A 24,412-nucleotide genomic window follows, 5' to 3' on the forward strand; every position below is an offset into this window, starting at 1 on the left:
CTGCCATGCAGCCTTTGAAGGAGTAGAACAAAGCCTTTACCAGTGTGTTTGTAGGATCAGCACCTTGGAAACTTGGGGGCCCCGCTCACACCCTCCTTGGGAAGTCCTTTTCCTAATGTTGCATTCAGGTATACACCAATATGCAGGAAAGATATTCTTCCTTTAACAAGGTTACTTTTCCTCCCAAAGCTGTGAGGAAGGTGGGGAAGGGAAAATGGGAAGTGGGTATTCATACTGCAAATGTTTTGAGTACTGCAAATAAAAATGTTTGGTAACTACAGTCTTGCTTTTATTGCCTTATTATACTGTTCATTGGAGAAAGTGTTTTCTTTGGCCACCTGACAATGAAAAAGATTTGTCTTTTCCTGACTAGATATATTGGTAGAACAAGATAGTCAGATACTACTGAAATTGACAAATCAGTATTGGAGTATGGTAACACATTTCTCCTCACTGCCCTTTCCAATTCATTGATAATTGCTGCAAACAGTATGAATGGGTTTGTGTTAGGCTCCCTTTCTCTCCTTATCTATTTCAACTTATATTTTTAGTTTAGTTCCCTTGCTCTGATGTCCAAGACTTTTTCTTTTCTTTTTATTTTGTTTTGATACTGGGGATTGAACCCAGGGGCCCTTTGCCACTGAGCCACATCCCCAAAATTTTTATTTTAAGACAGAGTCTCGCTAAGTTGCTTAAGGCCTTGCTTAGTTACTGAGGCTGGCTTTGAATTCTCAATCCTCCTGCCTCAGCCTCTGGAGCCACTGGGATTACAGGCCTGTGCTACCCCACCCAGTTTAGACTTTTTCTTTTTTTGGTAGTAGTAGGGATTAAACCCAGGGCCTTGCACATGCTAGGCAAATGCTGTACCACTGAATTATACCTCCAGCTCTTATAATTTTATTCTGAGACAGGGTCTTGTTCAGTTGCCCCGACTGGCCTTGAACTTGTGACCCTCCTGTCTCAGCCTCCCCAGTCACTGAGATTATAGGTTTGTGCTACCATATCCAGGACTTTAAAGAATTTGCCTCTTCCCCCCAATCATTCTTATTTTATAGCATCCAGTAAGATTTTTTTTTATTTAAAAAATACCTCTTCTATAACATGAGTCACCTTTAAGATTTCTATACCTTGTATATCTTAGTTTCTATTTTTAGTGCAAAATGATTGTAATTTCATTTTCCTTAAGACAGGTTATGAAGATTTTATTTTTTGGCCCTACCTCAAATTTATTCACTTTTAAATAAATTTGAGATAGGGCCAAATTTATTTTTTTTTAATTTATTCAAATTTATTCACAGCAAAAGAAATCACTGGCATAGCATTTCTGTATCAGAAATTAATCGAGTTAAATGTATTACTTTGATACTCCTCTTACTATGTCTTTAGATTGATCTAGGCTGTATATTTTGACTTTGGGTATTCTGAATTAAAGTTAATGCCTTTAACCCTCCCCAGCTCATCTGCATCTCTTCAAAAAAGAGGAAATGAACTTCTATCGTAGTGTGAAAGACTTAAGTCCCACATGAGAGCAAATTTATTAGACATGAGATTATTTAATGCTAGGTTTCTAAATAGTATTGCAGAATAGCCTTCCCTGAAGTTGTTTTCATTTTTAATAGAATACATACTCATTATGAGGAATGGATTAGGTACAGATCTACTTGAAAGTCTAAGATGACAAGTTAACTCTTAAAGTCATTCTTTGGAACAAGTAATTGTATCTTATTCTGTGGGAAGTTTAACACTGATTTAATTGGAGGAATTAAAAGAGCCTGATGCAATTTACAGAAAAAGCCCTCTTAGATAGATTTTTTTTTATTTGGCTTGCCAAACTCTAATTCCCACTCACTAATGGAGAGTCAGTTTCCATGACTGCTAAATAAAATATGAATTTCTCATATTCCTTGAAGGCTATTTGTGGGTCTTGACTTGGGTCTTTGTATTTTCTGAGGAGCACATTCTAGTTTAATGTTTCTCATCCAAATATACAATAATAGTTATATTTACTTTACAAAAGATTGCATTCCTCCCCATTCAAGATTCTGCAAGGCTGGGGTTGTAGCTCAGTGGTAGAGTGCTTGCCTGGCATGTGTGAGGCACTGGGTTCAATTCTCAGCATCACATATAAATAAATAAAAATAAAGGTCAGTCAACAACTAGAAAAAAATATTCTTTAAAAAAAAACCCGATTATTTAAATGGCACTATTTAAGCCATTTGCTTGTAAAACAATAAATTTTAGAACAATAGCCTGAGTTCTCTTTGTCTCTCCCCATCTCTCCAATGCTTAGAGATCTCGCTCAGCACCTTCTTTACCTTTCTCCTGTCATGTGGAGAGAGAAGTTATCTCCGAGGTAGAGAGACCTTTATAAACTCCTGTCTAGCAGAGTACCATCATCCTGGGTTAAAGTAGGAAACAGAAGACATGGTGTCTAGAAGTCCTCAGAGTGACCCTGTGTGACAGATAAGATGTTTATATGAAGAAACATCACTCCCTGGGACCTACATTAAGCTACTTAATCTCTAATGCCATCATTTCTGTGCTCGTAGGGGGGGAGTAGCAATACCAATCTTCCTCTGGAGTTTGGGAGAAATTTAATGAAATAATGAACTCCGTTCTACTTAATTCTACTCTTACAAGGGAACATATTGTTGACTTTCAAGAGAATGAACTATTTGGGGGTCCCCAAGGGGCCTGAAAAATCTATTACCTCTTCCAGCACTAAAATAGGACTATTGTAAAAAGCTAACCCACTGCCAAAAAGTAAGCCATTTATTCTGGATAGATCAGGTCATGTGTGGAAAAAGGATTTTGATCTCTTCTTTGGAGAAACTATCACTAACTAGATAGATACAAAGATATCTTTTTCCTTCTTTCTTAAAAAAAAAAAATCAAAACAGAAGTGTAATTGTGTTTGATGGTTCGCTTTGGGAGAATATTAGGTTCAGTCCTGGAACTCATTAAATCAAATGATTTACTCTTTTTTAAGACCTTCTAGAACAGCTGGGTATGATGGCACATTCCTGAAATCCCAGTAACTCGGGAGGCTGAGGCAAGAGGATCACAAGTTTAGCCTGAGCAAATTAGTGAAACCCTGTTTCAAAATAAAAAAGCAAAAAGGGATGGGAATGTAGCTCAGTGGTAAGTGTCCCTGGATTCAAGCCCCTCTATGAAAAAAAAAAACTTCTAGAATATGCATTCTCAGTGGAGACAATATTGCCTCCAAAAGGGCAGAAATTATTCCTTTGGGAGGTAAAACAATGTGTGTGTGTGTGTGTGTGTGTGTGTGTGTGTGTGTAATTGTGGCTCCCAGTACCAAAAAAAGTTATATAAAATGCCTAGGATATTAAAATTTCACAGTGGAGGAAGATAGATAGGAAAAGTGTCTAAAAAGGCTCAGGTGCGGGGCGGGGGGTGTGGAGATAATGGGGGAAAAAAAGGTTGAGAAACATTGCTGTAGTCTATAATAAGAATGTATCTGTCAGTTCCTTTTTCAGACATGTTTGTCCCTAAGCATAGGCAAGCTGCAGATTGTCAGGTCTAATACAGATTGCTATTGATTATTCTTTCATTATGAGAGGAACTGAGTACATAGAAAACTTGAAAGAAGATGAAATTTGTACCCTAAGGGGTAATGGTTTCAGACAAACAACTTAAACGTAAAATCTGCCTGTTAGAACCAAAACTTTGTACTTAAATAAAATGCGGTTAAATCTTTAAGGTAAGAGTTTTCTTTTTTCTCCTGCCTTTTTAGCCTTACAGAAAGGCACATCAAGAATAGGAATGATCTTCAAAGAGCTTCACAGAAGAAGCCAGATTGGGAGAACAAAGAAGGTGTGGTCCCCAAAGGCAGGACAGGAATAATTGTCTAAGTAGTAATGTTAAGTATGAAGCTTCCATGAGAATTGGTGGGAATTAACATTTAAGAATTTAAAGAAATGTTGAGGGCTGGGGATGGCTCAGTGGTAGAAGTACTTGCCTAGCATGCACAGGGTCCTAGGTTCCATTCCCAGGACTGCAAAAGCAAAACAAAAACATATACCTAAATGTGCAGTTTGTTGTTGCTGCCAGTATTAGTAAACATTTATTTATCAAAGTAGTTTCCATTCCGCCCCCATCCTATGTGTTCTCTTAGCAGCCTCGAAACCATAGAATAGCAGTACTAAAACGGACATTCTCTCCAGCCTCTGGACCTTTCCTTGCAGCTTACTCATCCTATTCTTTGATGTACATAACCATAATTTGGAGGAAAGAGCAACACCGATGATTTCTTCCTGCTTTCCCATGTCACAGTGAGGCTCAGGACAATGAGTATTCTTTCTCCAAGCCAAGCATTTGCTAAGCATTGCTATGGGCATTGAACTGCCTTATGGAAACTCACTCCATCCTCTGCCTAGGGAGCTCTTTAGATCAAATAAGAAAATGGAATGAATGTTAGAGAGGCCTTCAAGCTCCCTGTCACCCACCCATCTCCACCCCTCTCCCCAATTCCAAAATTTAACACATTGTCCTTTTCATGGTTCCTCCCTTCAGCTTCTTTTTGTTACCCACTAGGCGGGTGTATCCAGCCTCTGTCACACGGGGCCCAGCAGCTGGGCTCCTCTCTCCCGGTTGCATTGCCGACATTCTTTTCACATCATTTTGTCCTCTCTGCTGCATTCCCTCCATTTGGCTTCATTCCCTCTGTACAAACTTCTGTTTCAAGGGACAGGAGTTTGCCAAGGAGATGCTGGCAGAGAGAATCCAGTTCCCTCTTTTCTATCTGAAGAGCCCAGTGTCACTTATTAGCATATGAGAAGAATGGTTGTAAATAAACATCAAATGAGGTTAACGAGCTACAGCTCATCAATATTAATGAAGTCCACCTCTCAGCCTTGAAGTGAGGTACCAATGGCTCTAATCACAAGAAGTAGTTTCATAAGGCTCCAATTACAGGACAAGAAGGGTCAGATTCAGCCTGTTGGAATGTTTGTCATTTCATGACCCTAGGAATGCTGCAGAGAAAGGCTGTCTGATATCAGATCTGTGCTTGTGAGCTCCTCCTTTATTCAGATTACATCTGTTTGTCTCAACAGGTGGAAACCTAAAGAAGCAAGGATATGTCCAATAAGCCAGAATCTGGGGTGGGAATATTCCAGGTCAGTGTAGTTCCCAAATCAAAAATAAAGTCCCCAGAGTACCAGAATTCAATTTCTTACCACCTTTGATCAATAACCCCATGAAACCCAAATTTTTGTTTCCAAATCACTGAAAGAAGATCTGGATACCTTCTAAGCCCAGCTTAACAAAGAAACTTCCATTTCATGTAGCTCAGGTGCTAACCACCAGTTAGATTCCTCCACAGAACCATGTTTGATTCCCATGCCTGTATCTAGAGCTGTCATAGAGTATAAGTACAGTCATCATTTATTGAGCACTTATTGCATCCCAGGAACTGTACTTAACAGTTTTGATATGTTATGTGCCCCTCACAGTAACCTCATGGGGTTTTCCCACTTTATAGATGAGGAAACTCAGAGATTTTTCTGTAAAGTGTCCAAGAATACACAAGTGGCAGAGGAGGAACTCAGATCTAGATCTGTTGGACCATAGAGCCCATGCTCTTAGTCACCACCCTCCATGGTGTCTCAATCAGTGACATAAAATATGCAAGCTTTTATGCTGCTCCTTCCTGCATATCCTTCTCCAGTTGAAGAGACTAAACACAAAGTTGCTTCCTGAAAGTAGAATCAAAGCACCTTTTGGAAATTATTTTTTGAAAGGAAACATATTAAGTATGCTTTTCTATGTATATAACTTTAGGGTCAGAAGCAATGTGCTTTAAGAGTGTACATGCGCGCGCACGTGTGTGTGTGTGTGTGTGTGTGTGTGTGTGTGTGTGTGTGTGTGTTGGGTAGCCTCAATGCTGATTTATGTATCTTGTCACCCTAGTTCCTTTTAAAAGCAGACACCTTCTATGAGGCAGTGACCATGGAATCCAGAGAAGCCACCTGGCTCCTATGACTGACCTCGACTAGCCCTAATTACACTATTTCAACAATTGAACCCCTAGTTTATTACTAAAAGTTCATGCTCTCCACCCCTTATCTATGATTTCCTTCAAGGTGGGAAGGAGAACCTGATGCTTCATCAAGTGATTGTTATCACAAAAGCCACACCTGATAATTTTAAAGACAACTCATAGTGAAAGGATCTGAGGGTGAAACAGCCATTTTGTTGTCTGCTTTCCTCTTTGAAAACCCAGGGACCTTACTTGTTAATTTTTATTTCAGCAAAATACCCAGCAGTGTTTCCACAGAATGGCACCCAAAGCCCACCCATGCAGGAGCCTTTCCTGCCACCAAGGTAACCAAGAGTAGGAAGCAATTGAAACTGGGCCTTCCTTTCCCAGGCCTGTGACTGTCAACTTGGCTCAGAAAGAAGCAGACTGATGACTTTGTCTCCTCACCCAGTCACACTACCACACAGTTCTCATTTGAGCCTGGTCACATGGCTATGCCTTCTTATAGCCAAACAAGGATAGGCTGTTTCCATTCTTTGCACTCTGGATTTAGTCTGGACATCCTGAGATGAAACCCATCAGGACCCCCAAACCTTGAAGCTTTTCCAGGGACAAATTGCATGCAGTGGTAAAAGGAGGAGCTGAGTTGAGCAGTGGAATAGTGGATGGTGTGCAGTCGGGATGTTTGCAAGAGCCAAGGGGTTAGTTCATTGCTGCTTTGTATACTCAGGCACACCAGAAAACTCAGATTAATAGGCTGTTTATTCTTCAGCATGTTCCTTGAATCAAAGGCTCTGGATGGTATTATTAAAGAGTGTTTGTGAGAGCGCCCTGGAACACTCCTCCTGGGCTCTGCTCACTGAAGAGGAACCATTGAGGCCTTTCATTTCCTGGGCAGCATCCCTCTCGCTCATTGCTCACTCTAGTATAAAGGTCTGCAGAACCTTTGTTAGAAACAGAGTCTTTTGTTCTGTCTTTATGAGGTCCCATTACCTACAGCACCTTGGTCCGTTGCACTCTAATTATTTAATGTTCTTGTCTTTGAGCTACCTGAAACTAATGAATGCAGTACACTCTGTCTCAGGGAGTTGTTTTGTTTTGTTTTATTTATTTAATTTTTTGTATGTTGGCTCTATTTGGCACCAGTTCCCTCTTTAGGCAGTATTGTTCATCTTTAAATGGTTGTTTAAAATGAATTTTTCCAGGAGGGGAGGAAACATCCCCCCTGAACCCTATTTTTTGAAGCAAACAAACAGATGCATTTTGTTATTGAAAGATTTTCCTTAGATATAATGAAGTTTCTTCAGACCTTGCAAGTGAAGTATGTTGAATCATGAGAAAAGGTTGAGTTAGTAAGTGCTTCCTCCACTACCACCCACCGTAGTAGAGATTTCTATAGGAAAAGGTGGCCAAAAGAATTAGGAGGGTGATGGCTTCTCCACAATCTCTCCCAATGCCCCTTCAGCAGCAGCATGCTAGCATATGAGTGGTCAATGTTCCTGCTCCTTCTGGTATTTATACTTTTCCTTTTAAATATTGCCTTTCAGGTCTTCTAAAACTTCTCACGTGCATGCACTCATACACGTATAACATATCCCTCCAGAATATTGCAAAGGAGTCAGAGGTCAGTCAGTACTGTAGTCAGTGCAGGCACTCACCACAGGATAGTTATGCATACGTATCAAACAAACCCAGTATAAGTGATAAGCTATAGTTTTGAATCTGGAGCAATCTTTAATTGCCACAGCCAGAGGCCAGAAATTGAAATTGGTTCATATATCTGGGATGAGAACACTAGAAACTATCTGGCATCCTGTAGCCCCAGGTTCCATCAGGGAGGTGCACCTTGGAGCAGTGGGAGTCCAAAAGATGCTGTCCCCTCGCTTCCCTCCAAAACCGGCACAGCTGTTTGGATGAAGACAATTTGCCATATATACACTGAGACTAAGATGTATACACACAGCCTGGCGTCACGCCTGATTCCTTCCGTGAAGTCCATCTGTTTATCCAGTTCCAAATCCCACAAGGCGGTCACCAAAAAGTAAATAGTGAGAAGGGACAGAGTTTTTTTCTTTCTTTTTTGATAAACATGTTCCAATGAACAAAACAGATTTTGCAAACACATTCCATCCAGTAAATCTTACCCTCACAGCTGTGTGAGGAGGGGTTGGAGGAGAGAAGGATGGGGCGTGGGAGGGACTTGGGACTTGATTAGGAGAATTAGAAAGCTCATTTATCCACAAAACAATGGCACTTCACTTCTATCCACGTCTTGTAGGATGGAAATTTACTTCTGTCCATCGTTCTAACCTCTCCTTCCAAACCTAGGATTTGTGATACGCTCACCAAAGATAAGACCTGGCTGCAGATATCAGCTTCTCTAGCAGAAAAGTTCACTTACCCAAATTCGGCTCCAAACACAAAAAACAATAGGAGATGGAAATGCTCATTACCTTGATTCTGTGGAAGCCAATGTGTAATGACACACTGTATACATGTATTGAATCATCACACTGGACTCCATAAATATGTACAATTATTATGTGTCTTCAGAGAAAGGACATGTCCTGCACCCTTTTCCTCTCCTACTGACCCTGCTCTTAGCCACTCCAGCTATAATGAACGGCCCTCCATTCAGACAATGAAGTGTTGCCCCAGAGCACCCCATCCAGCCTGTCTCTGCTTCACATCCTCCCCTTTGACTAGGAGAATGAGGGACTGAGCTCAGATCAAGAACTTGGATTCTGAAGATCCGGGACAAGCACAAGAAATTGACCTTTTGCCTCAGAGGCGGCTGGATGTTTGTGTGTGTCTGTTCGATGTCGAATTGGCTCACTGAACCATTCAGGAGTTGTTTTTTAAAAATGTTCTCCTCTCTCCTCATTTGCGGGTCAGATGCTTTGGATAATCCGGTGGAATTCTCTCTGCTTCACTGCTGGCCACTGGCAGACACAGAGTGCTAAATTCTGTCAGTCGGTGACTTGAAATGATGATGTGTGAAACAGTGCTGCGATTTGGACATCCTGCGCTCCGTTCACACAGACTACTTTGCCAATTAACCATGGCAGTGAAAGGTGGCAGCATGGGGGAAGGGAAGTTTCTACAGCCCTTACCTTAACTTTATTCTGGAAACAGCTACCTGCCCATGTCCCCACCCTCCCCCATGGCAGAATGTCTCAATAAGTAAGTCCCTGGATTCTGTTTCATTCAATACTGCTCCTTTCCCAGGCCTCATAGGGCAATTTCTTTAACAGACTGCGACTTACCAGAGACAGAGAAATAGCATTTGTGTGCAGAATAGGGAAGAAAACACTTGCTGCTGGCTCCTGTCTCAGGGTCTTTGCCCTCGCTAGTCCCTCTCTTGCTGAATTGCTGGGTTGGCTCCTCTCATCTGGTCAGTTCTCACCTCCAGTGATACCTTCTCAAAGAGGTTGTCCTCCACTGTGCCATCAAATATTGTCCTACCCACGATCACTCTGTCTTACCACACTCTTTTACTTAACTCATTGCCCTTATCACCTTCTGAAAGTATTTTATTTGTCTACTTATTTATTGTCTGTCTCCCCTGGCTTCACATTCACCCACTAAAATGTAAGTACCATGAAAATGGGGATTTTTGTCTGTCTTATCTCTGGCTCTTTCCCCAGAACCTAGCATAGTCTCTGGCACACAGTTCACACTGAATAAATAGGTAAGAACTCAGCAATGGCCAGCACAGTGGCACACACCTGGAATTTCTATGACTTGGGAGACCGAGGCAGAATTGCAAGTTCAAAGCCAGCCTCAACAATTTAGTGAAACCATCTTAAAATAGAAAATAAAGGGCTGGAGATATAGCTCAGTGGTAGAGTACCCCTGGGTTCAATCCCCAGGACCACAGAAAGAAAAGGGGAAAAAAAGCAATGAAGAACTCCACAGCAAATATACACGGTTACTGTCAGGAAATGGTAAAGGCAGAGGGACATGTTGTTGGAGGAATGAATGAAATACAAATTTTCATATGCTGATTGTAATAATGGTTTTAATTACAAATAAAATGTGTTGCGTGGATGGTCCCATGCATTCAGTTGCTCTGCATTGCTTCTAACTCACACTAAACTGCTCCCTCTTGAGTAGGTTAAGTCAGGGTCATGGAGACCAAGTGCTATAGACATTCTTGCCAAGCTGGCATAATTAAGGCCACAAAGGTTGCCCACTTCCAATTTCCACTGGATAGTGCCTGGCTTTGCTTTCCATAGGGCAGGAGCCAGAAGAAGCTGGCACAATTTAAAGCAGTTCAAAGCCTGGCCTGGGTATCTCCATCCAGCCTTTATTATGACCTTGCCTGCCTCCAGCTACCAAAGAAACCACATTCTTGTGTGCAGGTGAGGGGCCCACAGCACCTTCTGTCAGGAAAGCCACAGAGGGCGGGTGGAGAGTGCCTTTGCCCCTCCTGCCCAGTGTGAGACAGTATGGACAAAGGAAAACTTCCTTTTAGTCTGGCAGACACAGGGCACTCATCTCCTCTGAAGTCCTTCACCTAAATGAGAAGTATTCGCTTCTCAGAAGTTACCTTTGTCTTGTTAGGGCAAGACCAGTGCCTAGTGTCAAGAGACAGAGATTAAAGATTAAAGAGCCTCCACAAGGGAAAGGGATACTTTTGCCTGAATCTCTTAATTTTTTTTTTCCCCATACAAGCGCTTTCATGTTGTGGGTTCCCTGGCTTACTCCCCAGCAGTTTGTAGTCATTATTATCATGACTTTGTGGTCTCATTGATATTAGGATGGGTTTCAATAGCTGTAGGGGACGCTTCCACGCTCCACTGCTTTTTCTTGTACATGGCCAACAGCTCTTCTGTTGGTTTCAGCCTTTAGCCAAGCCCACTCCACTCCACACCCATCTCTTGCCCTGTCTTTTATTGATACTGTGTTGACTTTGCATGCCTCTGTTAGTTCAGTTTTCTGAGCACCTGCGGAGAATTAACCATCTCTCCTTGCGCTGGGGATCACCCAGGCCTTTGATCTTTTTGATTTCTGTACTTTGGGAAATATTGAAGGACTCTCTAACCTCACCAAGGTACACAAAAGGTGCTGTAGTCCCTGCAGCCTGGCCTTCTAGACTAGCTCTGCTTAGAGACCAGCAGATATTCAATAAATACAGACACATGTAGGTACTATTTGTTAAATGTTTACCATGTACTATATACTGTGAATGAGTCTCATTTAACCTTCACTCATTGGACTAAAAGGACATGCGTGAACTGCCCCAGTCATTTCTCTGACCCTCTCATTCCTTTCCCCCTTATTTTCTTGGCTTCAGCCACACAAGCTTCCTGCCTGTTCTTCCTGTCTATAGGTGTACTACCTCCTGAAGGTGTTTGCAGCCGCTGTTCCCTCCACCTGCTCTTCCTCAGATGTCTGTATTGGTTACTCCTTAACTTCCTTCCAATTTTTGCTTAGGTATTAACCTTCTCTATGAAACCTACCTAGACCACTCTATATAAAATTGTACTACCATTCCCGCCTCACACACCCTAGCCAGCTTGCTCTGTTCTACTTTTTTCCATTATACTTACTATATGGTTTACTTGTTTATTTATTACCTGTCTTCCCCACTGTAAGATAAGCTCTATCAGGGCAAGGAGCTTGCCTATTCGTTTCCAAATATATCCTAAGCCTAAAAATCAAGATCTGGCACATAGTAGATGTTTCATAATATCTATTGAATTAATGAATTTTGTCCCTCTTAAAATCCTGTGAGAGCCAGATGCAGTGAAGCATGACTATAATCCCAGCTACTCAGGAGACTAAAGTAGGAAGATTGCAAGTTCAAGGCCAACCTGGGCAATTTAATGATAATAAAAAGAGCTGAGGTTGTAGCTCATTAGTAGAGCATTTGTCTAGCATGTTCAGTTCCCATTACTACAAAAAAATTACAATAGGGCTGGGGTTGTGGCTCTGTGGGAGAGCACTTTCCTAACATGTGGAGGCACTGGATTTGATTCTCTGCACTGCATATAAATAAAGGTCCATTGACAACTAAAAGAAAAAAAATTTTAAACAAAAATAAATGGGTTGGGGTTGTGGCTCAGCAATACAGTGCTCACCTAGCACGCGCAAGGCACTGAGTTTGATCCTCAGCACCACGTAAAAATAAATAAATAAAATGAAGTCCTTTGTCCAACTACAACTAGAATATAAATATTTGAAAAAATATGGGGCTGGGATTGTGGCTCAGCAGTACAGCGCTCTCCTAGCATGCACGGGGCCCTGGGTTCGATCCTCAGCACCACATAAAAATAAATAAATAAATAAATAAATAAATGGAATAAAGGTATTGTGTCCAACTACAACTAAAAAAATAAATATATAAAAAAAGAAAAAATATAAATAATAAAGCTGTGAGGTAATTACTTCTCTTATCTCATTTTAAAGATGAAGAAATTGAAGCTCAAAGATTTAAGAAACAATCTTGCCCCAGATTATTCATTTTGTTAGTACTGGAGCTGGAACATGAATCCAGGATTGACTAACTCCAAAAAGTACACTTTCAACTACAAGGCCAATCCTGACTCACAGAAACTATCCATTTAAATGCAGATTCTCACATTATAACCCCAAGGATTCTGCTTCTGCTTCTATAGGTTTGGGATGCAGATAATCCATGAAGCATACTTTGAGATCCATTAGGATATACTACATTGCCTTTAAGGGTTTGGCATCTACATAGTAAGGCACAGATGAAATTCACTGAACATTTTAGACTACTTTGTACCAGTCCCCGTGATATTATAAAGGCAAGTGATTGCGGGTCCCTACCTCAAAACTTGATCTAGTAGGACCTTGGAACCCTGCCTTGATTCTGCCAGACTGTCTCCTTTGACAAGCTCCATACTTTTTAGGCTTTAATTTCTTCATCTAAAATGGAAATAATCATCAATCAATTGCTTGCGATCTTCAAAGGCCAGATCTATGATGCTGTGATTCCCAGGCCTCTTTTTAAGTTGTGAAGTCCCAAAATAGACTAACTTCCAATGCTGAGAACAGTGATGGGGTGGTGATAGGGCAGACAGATGACAAGTCAGTCAGTAATTCAACCATCAGTAAGTAGAGGAATACTTAAAATCACATGCTTTGGATTCAAGCAGACCCATGAGTCAAAGTCTCAATGTGCTGCTTACTAGTTATGTAAATTACTTCACTTTCCTTGTCTGCAACTAAAACAAGAATGCTTATCTTACAGGACTGCTTTGAGGGAACAGATAAGAGTCATGATGCACAGCATTTTGTTTGTTTGTTCTCTCTTTCTTTCTGCAGGAAATCCCATGTGTAAACCCCGGTCTTGCACCTGCTAGGCAACTGCTCTACCACTGAGTTACATTCCAGCTCTGATAGGCAGCACTTAGTAAGGTAGCTTAAAAACAGATAACACACCCACAAGGCAGTATATAAGCAGTGATAAATGAGTAGTTTAGAGCCAGTAAATATAGAGAGACTGGAGAATTTTACAGCCTACTGTAAAATTAATTTGGATACTAATTTTTCCTGTTGTTTTTAATATAATTTACAAATCTGACTTTGTAAATTTGAAATCTTTTAAATATACATACAATAGCATTCCTTGCTTTCTTATATAATGTAACTTATCTTGGCATCTAAACATCATCTTTATAATCTTAATTATTTTACTATGCTGGAAGACATTGTTATCCACTGAAGTGTTTCTAAATGCATCCAGACTATATTTTCAACATTCCCTACTGCCTCTGTTCTATATTTTTTCTTTTTAATATTGAACACTTTACAAATTTGCATATTATCCTTGTACAGGAGCCGTGCTAATCTCTGTATGTTCCAATTTTAGTGTATGTGCTGCTAAAGCAAACACTGCATCTCTGTTCTGTAATTCTATTAATGCCTGTTTCTCACTGCTGTCCTTGCACCTGTCTTTTACAGTTCCTTTTCCTCTCCCAGTTTACTTTGTCTGCGCTGTATGGAGTATTGGGAAACAAGATGTCCAAGCCTTTTAAAACTATGAGTGTCATCAGCTTTTTTTTTTTTTTTTAATATTTGTAGATGGACACAATGCAGTTGTAGATGGACACAATATCTTTATTTTATTTATTTTTATGAGGTGCTGAGGATCAAACTCAGTGCCTCATACATGCGAGGCAAGCACTCTGTCACTAAGCCACAATCCCAGCCCTGCCATATCAGTTTTGTGTGTGAACTTTGTGACACTCTTTTGCCTAGAGAGTTATTGGAATTTAAGTATTTGAGATTGCCTGCATCAGTTTGAAATGGACTAGATATTACTGTTTACAGTGCAGAAACCCGGAAAAAAATCATTTTCATTGTTCTCAACTTCCTTGGAAGTTAGTTCATTTTTGTGACTTCACAACTTAAAAGAGCCTTGGGAATCACAGGCCTTTGCTCTCAGTAAATAATTGATTATCATCTCCATTGTGCTGATGAAGGAACTAAGTCCTGAAAAGTAAGTAGCCTGCTCAAGTGGGGTGGACTGGCAGAGGTCAAGGCAGGATTTCAAGTCTCCTGTGCCTTCCCTTCTGCTCAATCACACCGTTCCCAAGTATAAACAATTGTGTTAAGCTGTGGAAAAGAAGGGAAACCAGCCATAAATATGGCTAAAGATTAAAAAAATGGAATCCATGGGGATTATGGTAACTGTCTGTTCCTGAGCCCTGACTTGGTAAGTGTTTTTCCTCTCACTTCTTTCTTCATTTGGAAGGGTGTGCTGCCTGACTGTACCACCTGAGCCTGACCAGTACTTAAGGGAGAACCAAAGGACATCATGTTAAGATCCAAAAGCATATAAAGCATTCTAAAAGATGATCTTCAACTTTGGACCTCTTTTCATTATGGACAAAACAGGTATAGGAGAAAAATCTAAATGACATTCAGGTTACTTAGAGAGGGAAGATAAAGCCATTGAGAATGAAGGACATGAAAACAGGTTTCTGAAGGAAAATGAAAACTTAATCTTTCTAGATGGTGTTCTTTCTCTCTCACTCCTTCATTCCCCCTCCTTTCCTTACTCCCCACCCCAACCCCTTTCTTTCCTTCCTTCCTTTCCTTTTAAGACAGCTTCATTGAATTATTATTTAGATATCATAAATTTGAATAGCTTTTATTAAATAATTTTATTCTTCTGATTTCAAAGAAGTACACATTGTTTGTAGTTCCCAAACCCAAAGTTAATCACCATTGTTAAAATTTAGGTACATTCCATTCTTTTTCCTATACAAATTTATATTCTTTGTCTCTGTCTATCAGCAAAGATGACATCATACTCTATAATAATTTTCTGTTTATATCATAAAGTCATCTGTTTTATTTTTGTCTTAAACTAGTTTAGTCAGATTCATTAAATCTTTATTGTGAAAGCTTCCAAAGAGAAATTCTTCACCTGGGGTTGAAAATTTAGAGGCCTGTGCTGGCCAGGCAGGTATATAAGAAGCACAGGTGTCATTCAGCGGTAAACTGGCAAGGGCATCTTCCTCCTAGCTCCAGTTGTTTGCAGGAATGCTGGGCAAGTACTGCCATGTCTTCTGTTTCTTACAAAAAAAGACCCCTGAAATGTAAATTGTATTGTGGGAAATATCCTGATTATTTAATGTTTTGGCCCTGATTTTTTAAAACCAAACAAGACTAAAGTTTAAGCTGAACAAAACCTATCCACCAACCATATTCTCTGTCCCAGACAACAACTTCTAAGAGCTTCACAAGCATTATCTCACTCTTCAGAGCAGCTGCATTCTTAAAACATTTATTAAGAAGTAGCAATCAGGGCTAGGGATATAGCTCAGTTGGCGGAGTGCTTGCTTTGTATGCACAAGGCCCTGGGTTTAATCCCCAGCACCATAAAAAAGAACTAGCAATCAATTAAAAAAAAAAAGTCAAGGGCTGGGGTTGTGGCTCAGTAGCATGTTCGAGGCCCTGAGTTCGAACCTCAGCACCATATAAAAATGAATGAATAAATAAATAAAATAAAGGTATTGTGTCCAATGTAACTAAAAAAAAATTTTTAAAAAGTCAAAATCTTTGCCCTCTTAGATCTTGCATTCTAGTGTGGAGACAGGTAATACAATTAGTATCGCTTGTATCTGGAATATTCCCCAAAGGCCAATGTGTTGAAGACTTGGTCCTCAGACCCTAGTGCTGTGGAGAAGTAATGAACTCTTTGGGAGGTGAAGTCTAGTAGAAGGAAGTTAGCCCACTGAGGCATGCCTTTAAAGGGGATATTAGAATTCTGTTTTCTTCCCCTCTCTCTTTCCTTCCTGGCCACCATGAGATGAGCAGTCCTCCTCCATCATGTGCTCCCACCATGATGACTGTGCCATCACAGGTCCAAAGCTGCAAGGTCAAATGACCATGGACTGATACCTCTGAAACTGTGAGCCAAAATGATCCTCTTTTCTTATCAAATTGATTATCTCATGTATTTGTTATAGAAAGCTAACACAATTAAAAGTATGTAGTGGATTATACAATAAGTGATATGCAAGAAAATGAGAAAGGAGGAAGAGAGTTGTGTTAGATACCATGGTCAGGGAATCTTTCCTTATAAGATGGCAATTGAACAGTGACCTGAAGGAGGCAAGAGGTATATAGTTATCTAGAGCAGAGGGGACAGTAGGTGCAAAAGACTGAGGACAGGGGCTGGGGTGTAGCTCAGGGAAGGAACACTTGGATAGTATACACAAGATCCTGGGCTCCATTCCCAGCACCATAAAACAAACTTAAGGCAAGAGCATGTTCAAGGAATAGCAAAGCTGGAATATTCTGGGCAAGGGGTAAATAGAAGGAGATGCAACCAAGGCAATGGAAGAGCCCCCATTGAGTAGAGTCTGAAAGGGAATGATTTATGACATTTTACATATGAAAAAAAATTAGTTCAAAGAAGTTTGCCTAAGTTCACATAGCTGGGAAGTAGTAGAGGCTTCCTCTGCCCACCTCTCCTGACACTGGGGATTGAACCCAGTGGCACTCTACCACTAAGCTACATCATGTGTCCTTATAATTTTATTTTGAGCCAGGGCCTCTCTAAGTTGCCCAGGCTGGCTTCAAACATGATCATCCTGCCTCCACCTCATAAATCCCTGGTGGTGTGCAGCAGAAACATTTTGAATGCAGGCCTATCTTAATTTCAAGTCCTATGTTCTTGTCTTCCCTGTGATGCTATACTGGAAGCATTAGTGGGCTTCACAGCATTTCCAGTCTTCTAGAAAATTACATGCTACATGGATTCAAATTATGCCCTTCCTGGTCTACATGCTGCTGCCTCCACCACAGAAGCACAGTTGACGAATCATAGAATGTTAGACCCAAAGAACCTGGGGGATTATTGAGATAAAAGATTTTGGTCATTTAAAAAATAATGGTGTTTTCTCTCTCCCCCCCACTTCTCTTTTTTTCTGGTACTGGGGATGGAACCCAGGGCCTCAAATGTGCAAGGGCCATATCACTGAGTTATCCCCCAAATCCTGGTCTTGCTCTTTGAAGACACTTTGATGTCTTCTTTCTGCTCATACTTTTGCTTTATTTTCTTAAGTTTTAAAATAGATTATATCTGAACTTGACAAAATTCAGAAGGTCAAAGGGCACACAATCTAGCATCCTTTAAAATATATTTTACTTAGCTAATCAGTTCTGATCATTATATGTGAAGCATGACAGAGGAAGAAACTGAGGCACAAAGAGTTATTACCCAGTTGAAAGTCATTCATTAGTGATGAAACCAGGTACCAGATCCAGACCCCAATGAGGAGACCAGACTTTGTCTTTTAGAATATTTGTATATAAAAGAAATCAGGTGGGTTCATCCTTTGATGCCACTGAGGCCTTTTTTATCTTTTTCATTTTCTTTTTTGTATACCTGCCAGTCCCAGTGAAAGATAAGGATCAGGGCCTCAGAAATTTTGTGTCATATCCCAGGAAGAACAACACTACCATTTGGTTCACATTTTTATTAAAATAAGATGAGTGATGCACTCACATTCCAGGCAAAGGATCCTTTACCAGGAAAACCATACTTTGAAAAACAAAGCTGATGATTTTAAGGAGCAGTAACTGCTAACATCAGTTTCCTTTCCCATCCAGTCCCCAAGCGTCAGACTCGTCCCCGTCTACTGCCTCTCCTCTTACCCACACATGCACATATAATTATAGACATGGTACACTGCCTATGCCCACAAGAGTCAGGAAACAGCAGGAAAGACAAAGGTGGATTCATCTAAAGAGATGTATGTATTTATCTGTATCCAGCCTCTTCTTACTTCTTGCTGTTTCTGGTTCTGAAGTCTGTTTTTTAGTGAATGGGTATCCATAAATCCATCATCATTGGTGGAAGTTAGTGGATTCTGACGAGGGGACAGGCTGCACTCTTTATAAATCCGCCTACATGCTGGCAGCAGCCATCTCCTACTTGCGCACCCACTGGGAACCAGAGAACTTAGGTGGTTGTCTTTTTATTTTTAGTCTGTCTTGGTTCAACTCGCCCTCAGTGAGTAACCCTACTAGCCATTGCTTCTGTTTATGTTTATTTGGAAAAGAAGGAAACTGCATTTTAAGCAAATCAAATACATAATCTGGCCCACTTCTTGTTTACGCTGTGGCTGTTTTAGACAGTGGAAAACTTAGAGAAATAACTTTTTATTAGTTTTTGTTTTCTGTGGTTTGCTTTCTTAAGCCCCCATCAGACAATTTTGCTGATAGCTTATAAAATTCCATCCTGTCGAGCTGGTCTTAAATTGGAAAGGAAAAGATAGTTGGAAGTGTGTAGGGGCGTGTGTGTATATTAAATAGACTTTTCTCTTGCTAATCTGTGTCTAATCCTATAAAATGGCAGACATAGGCTTATCATGGCTTGAAGCGTTTATTAATTTTGCTACTCTCTGTTTTGTTATAGGTATTAGTAGCAGGCCACTTAAAATAGAAAAGTTCTGTCAATTCGTTTGGGGTGGGTGGGCAGCAAGAAAGCTGGGAGACAGACTTCATCTGACCCTGGAGCCAGCCTTCAAGAAAGATAATAGAGATAGAATCACTGGTAGCAGATTTAAATGTTAACAAAAAATAATAGCTGAAGCTAATATTTCTGAATTCTCATTGTGGGACTTCACTGTGACTACATATTTTTTATCCATAAAATAAATAAAAGCAAGCCGAGTTCCCATGGACTTATGACCAAAGAGAAAAGGACATCATAGAGTTCCTGCCTCTGTTATAGGAAGAGGCCTTGCCCTGGGCTGAAAAGGCTTGATTTGATTCTGTCACTACCGCTTGGTGATTCTGTCCCTTACTGAGGTTCATTTTCCTTGTCTATAAAAATGGGAGGTGGGGGGAGCTGGGTATGATTCAATCCCTAGCTCTGAAAAAAGAGGTAAAGCTTTGATGCCATTATCCTGTCCTTGCTTCACAAGGTGCTTATGGGAATTAAAAGTGATCATGCGTGCAAATATGGTTTTCACAATTATACAGTCTCTCTACAAATAGGAGCCACTAGCACTATTAAAAGTGGGGTGACAGGGCTGGGACACAACTCAGTTGGTAGAGTGCTTGCCTCGCATGCACAAAGCCCTGGGTTCAATCCTCAGCTTTCCAGCACCACATACAAAAAAAGTAGGGTGACAGAGAGTTGGCAGTACATTGGTGATCAAGGAAAATGGTGTGCACCTGCCTCAGGCAGGAAGTCTGTTACTCATCAATAAAGAACAAAGGCATGATAAAATAATCATGAGATAAGGAGTGAGGTTGGTTCAGCCACCCACTGGCCTGGGCTGACGGGAACTTCCATGAACTGTGCCTTTTGTGAGCAGGTGCCATCCCACCTGTTTGCCACGAATGTAGGAAAAGAGTAACAGAGCAGGTATTACTCATTGACTGCTTCCCTGTGCTGTAATCAAATACTTTGATTATCATTTCTCTCTCTTTTTTTTTTTTTGTAATCAACTCTTAATTTTCTTGAAAACTCTTAGTACTATCATTATTCATACTACTAATAGCATTTATAGCACTGTTATTATTCACCCTCATTTCTCATTGGCTTGCACAGTGCCCCTTGGCTAGCTAGCTGAAGAACGAGGACCTGATTTGGCTGATTCAGGGGCGGCGCTGTCAGCCTGGCACTAGGTGATCCCTACCACTTGTTAGGGCAGGTGTTTTTAGACTGCCCTTGGCAGAACTCAAGCCTGAGTGAGGGCTACTAAAGAGAAATTTGGGTAAGAAAGACTTTGATTTTGTTTTTACTTGTATTTATTTATTTGTTTGTTTGTTTGTTTGTGGTTGTAGATGGACACAAATACCTTTATTTTTTCTTATTATTTATTTTTATATGGTGCTGAGAATCGAACCCAGTGCCTCACAGGTGCCAGGCAAGTACTCTATCACTGAGCCACAACCCCAGTCCCAGAAAGGCTTTGTTTTAATCTATGGTATATATTAAGATTCCTTATAAGATTTACATTTTTAAAAAAATATCTCTCTTAATTTGTTTATCCTCCTATGCTATAAACTCCTTGTTTTATAGGTGAGAAACAGGCCTAGAAAAGTTGTGTCCAGAGGAATGTAATCAGTGCTTGGCAGAACTTAGACCAGGTTTTCTTTTTATCATGTGTCTGAGGTAGAACAGACTTTTTGTTTTCAGAAACCACATGAAAACTTTCGTTTTGGTCATAAAAACATGTGTAAGGAAATTTAAAATACTGCCTCTTTGTCATAGGCTGAGTGAAGCCTATCCGACAGGTCTCTGTGGGGAGGGCAGGGTGTTTCCTCTCACCTTTAATCACTGTGAGGAGGGACTAGGGAGCCTTCTCTTTATCTTTTTGCTGTGGAACCACTGCTATTCCCATAAGAGCAGGAATGGGTCACAGACACTCCACAACACAGGCCTCTGCCTGGAGGGCAGTTGTACCTTGGCCCTGAGGGTCCTTTTCAAAGGGCACACCTTGCCATCCTATTTCCAAACAAAAACACCAGCTACCAACTCCTGATGGAACTGCACAAGCCTTTGAGCCATGGTGCAAATGGCTCGGCTTGTTTTATTTCCTTGATGGGCTGCTGGACCCTTTGGGAGCTTATGGTGCCAAGATCCTGCTCCACATCTTAGTGTCCAAAACTCCCTCCCATTTCCTCAATAAATGGATAGGAGACTGTGTGCCCTGTCAGAGTAGCCAACCCCATTACTATTAGAGAGGCTTTCTCCTCTCCTGCACTGGTGCCTCCTTCCCACAGTGCTGTATGCCGCCCACCCTGCATGCGTGGCCTGTTGGGTTTCATGTCTTCAAAGATTTCTTAGGGGTTGGGGGTGTAGCTCAGTGTTAGAGCACTTGGCTAGAGCGTGTGAGGCACTGGGTTTAATCCTCAGCACTACATAAAAATGAATAAATAAAATGAAGTTATTGTGTCCAACTACAACTGAAAAAAATTTTTAAAAAGATTTCTGAGACAGTGGCTTCTCCCAGAACACTTTGCATCCAACTCTCAACAGTCTAGAAGACAGCCATTAATCTGATGCAATATATAGAGGTTTCCTGTCAAAGCAGACCAGCCTACAGACCGGACCAGATTGACATGATGTATCATATTTGATCCCTAAGGAGTAATTTTCAGGTCCTTATTAAAAATGCCCACATACCTTTAAATCTTTTTCTAACATTAACAGTTCCTGGGGAGTTGGTTTTGTGCATTCTAAACATTGCCTTGAAATTGTTACTATGTCTTATCTAATACTTTTCCTAGAACATGTATACTAGTCAAACAGAAATAGGCTAAATGCATTTCTAACTTGGTGTTGGGCTTAGTCATAATAAAATATAAAAACTAAAGTGTCTGGCATTCTGCCCTTTTTGAACACATTAAAGATGCTCTAGGGAGATATGAGTTGACAAAAGATAATGTTAATAGTGGCCCCAGTACTTTACCCGCGGGTATCATTGGAAGCCTTTGCTTCTCGTTCCTTTTGTGGGATCATTTCCCTTTCAGTAAATTAATTATTATTTCCTTCTATTTATAATATAAAACAATAGTGCTGCCAAAAAAGGTAAAAATACAAAAACATAAACTGCTCTTCTGAGACTTTGCTTGACAGGATCATGGCCCTTAGAACTTTAGCAATCTTCCTGTGACTTGTGGTACCAAGTGCTCCATGGGGAGTGAAGCTGTCATATGTCCTTCCTCCTTCTTCCCCCTTCTCCCCACTCTGCCTCACTTCCCTCCCCCTCCTCTGCAGAGTAGCACTGAGACATATTTACTCAGCTGTGGCCTGGTAACAAAGCCTCCATGCCCTGGGAATGGGAAGGGGTGGTGTGGCTGGGCCCTGAACTATCCATGTCCTTCCGAGCATCTCTTGGCAGAGCAGCCTGACTGAGGGTGTCATTTAGAGTGAGCCTTCACAACCCCTGCATAAAGAAACATAAAAACAAATGCAACTGAAAATTGGAAAGTTCACTCATGGACTGTGGTTTTCTCTGGCCTCTGTGGTAGTTTCTATTGAAATCTTGCAGCTGACCAAGTAGAGATTGTTGGGTCCTCTGGGTTTCCCATGGCTTGAAAGCATTTCATTATCTCCAGCCCTTGTCTAGCACCAGCTCACCCAGCCAACACTCAGGCACTTACAAATGAGTTCAGACTAAACCCATTTCATCTCCCACATTTGGAGCAAAAAATTCTTGATTCCGACATTGGGGAGTGCTTTCTCCAAGGAAGGGACAAAGATATGGCACCAAGTCCTTCCATCCGGCACTCCTCCACTGGTCTTTAGTGACACCACTCTGACTTGGCAAAGGCACCATTTCCTGGGAAGAACAGAGGCATCTGAGTATACAACCACATACCGCCACAGTTCTTGTGAGTAAATGTTGTGGACACACATGGTGGTCTGCAGAAAGGATATAGAAATGACTAAGCTGCCCCCACAGAACTTCAGAGGCAGGAATTTCCATAGCAAGAAGGCAGACCAGATGTAGAAAAGACATCCTCCTTTCTCTATAAACGAGAATGAGTTGGTCCTTGACTACGTTGAACATCAGTAATTTCTGCCTAGGTTAATTATCTTGGCTAAACAACCTCATCTATCATTCTCTAAGATTAGAGTGGAGATAGCTACCCAAAAAGAATATTCTGAGTCCAGCCCTGTTTGTCATAAAAGTGGTGGTATTTGCACTAGAGTTGTAGCAGGGGTGAAGTGCATTTCCAGGAAGTGAACCCTAGGCTTCCTGTGATTTTATAGTAAAGTTGGCGATTCATTCCTATGAAAATAAATATTCAAGATGAATTAATTGAGCACTTGGTGAGAAGATTCTAGAGTCAATAGGTCCACGAGCTGGAGTACACCTGCCATGGTTTATTGTGTTTGCTGAGAGTTGCAGTACTGCCAGGTAAGACATTTGCCTTTTTCAGCTCTTTATAGCTCCTGGCTTCTCCTCACACACACACACCCAAATTTGCAGGGAAAAAAAGTCTCCTGTGCTGGGAGATCCTCCAGCTCTTTGTTCATACAGTCGCCAAAACTTTGTCCCTATGAATTCTGACTCGGACACTGAGTGATGCGCATTTTATTCATGCATTCCTTCAACTGGTGTGAGGCAAGTCCTAAGTGCTCTAGTTCAGTCCACAGGTTTCTTAATTTCAGGATGTCAATTTTTTTTTTTTTTAGTCATTGATGGACATTTATTTGATTTTATATGTGGTGCTGAGAATTGAACCCAGTGCCTCACACGTGCTAGGCAAGTTCTCTATCACTGAGCCACTACCCCAGCCCCAGGATGTCAATTTTTAATCGGTTACTAATGAATAAAATAATACTGCCACTTATCAAGCACTTTGCTAATTTTTCTTAGAAAAGCATCTTATATATAAATTACCATTGATATTTTACAGTGATCCCATTTGGTAGATACTGTGGTTATTCATGCTTTTTAGACGAGGGAACCAAGATTCAGAGAAGTGATATAACTTGTCCAAGTGGTACTAATGGCAGGTATCGAAACAAGACCATCTGTGCTCTGCACTAATACAACTGCCCTGCCCATCTACCCTGCCCTGTTTAATATGACCCGCCTGAAAGGTATCTGTATATTTAACTTAGATACAGACTGTCAGTCACTTAGTGTGAACAATCCTATCATCAGAAGTTAAGTCCTCCACAGATCAGCTGGATCCCACCTGCCAGAGTGGAACTCACAGGACCTTTGGAGCCAGATAGGCTTGGGTCTGAAGCTCAGCCCTCCAACCACCTGTTTTCTTGAGAAAGTAATTAATCTCTCTGAGCCCTAGTTTCTTTCTGAAATAGTAATAGGAAATACAAACAGCACATACAACGGCTCAGACACTATTCTAAGTACTTCACCTTAATGCAACAGTTCTGTGATGTTTCTGTATGGTCACTTTATATATGGGGAAAGTGAGGCAATGGAA

At 40.9% G+C, this 24,412-nt stretch overlaps 1 protein-coding gene and 1 non-coding gene across 3 annotated transcripts in view; one reads left to right on the forward strand and one right to left on the reverse strand.

The window, feature by feature from the left end:
• Positions 1–24,412, forward strand: part of Cstpp1 (centriolar satellite-associated tubulin polyglutamylase complex regulator 1) — a 180,153-nt gene that overhangs the window by 129,433 nt on the left and 26,308 nt on the right. The window lies entirely within an intron of this gene.
• LOC143393209 (U6 spliceosomal RNA) lies at positions 13,766–13,868 on the reverse strand. The gene has a single exon (XR_013090516.2). It is a non-coding gene; the product is annotated as a U6 spliceosomal RNA (small nuclear RNA).

The sequence above is a fragment of the Callospermophilus lateralis genome, chromosome 2, assembly GCF_048772815.1.
Source record: "Callospermophilus lateralis isolate mCalLat2 chromosome 2, mCalLat2.hap1, whole genome shotgun sequence".
Taxonomy (NCBI): Eukaryota; Metazoa; Chordata; class Mammalia; order Rodentia; family Sciuridae; genus Callospermophilus; species Callospermophilus lateralis.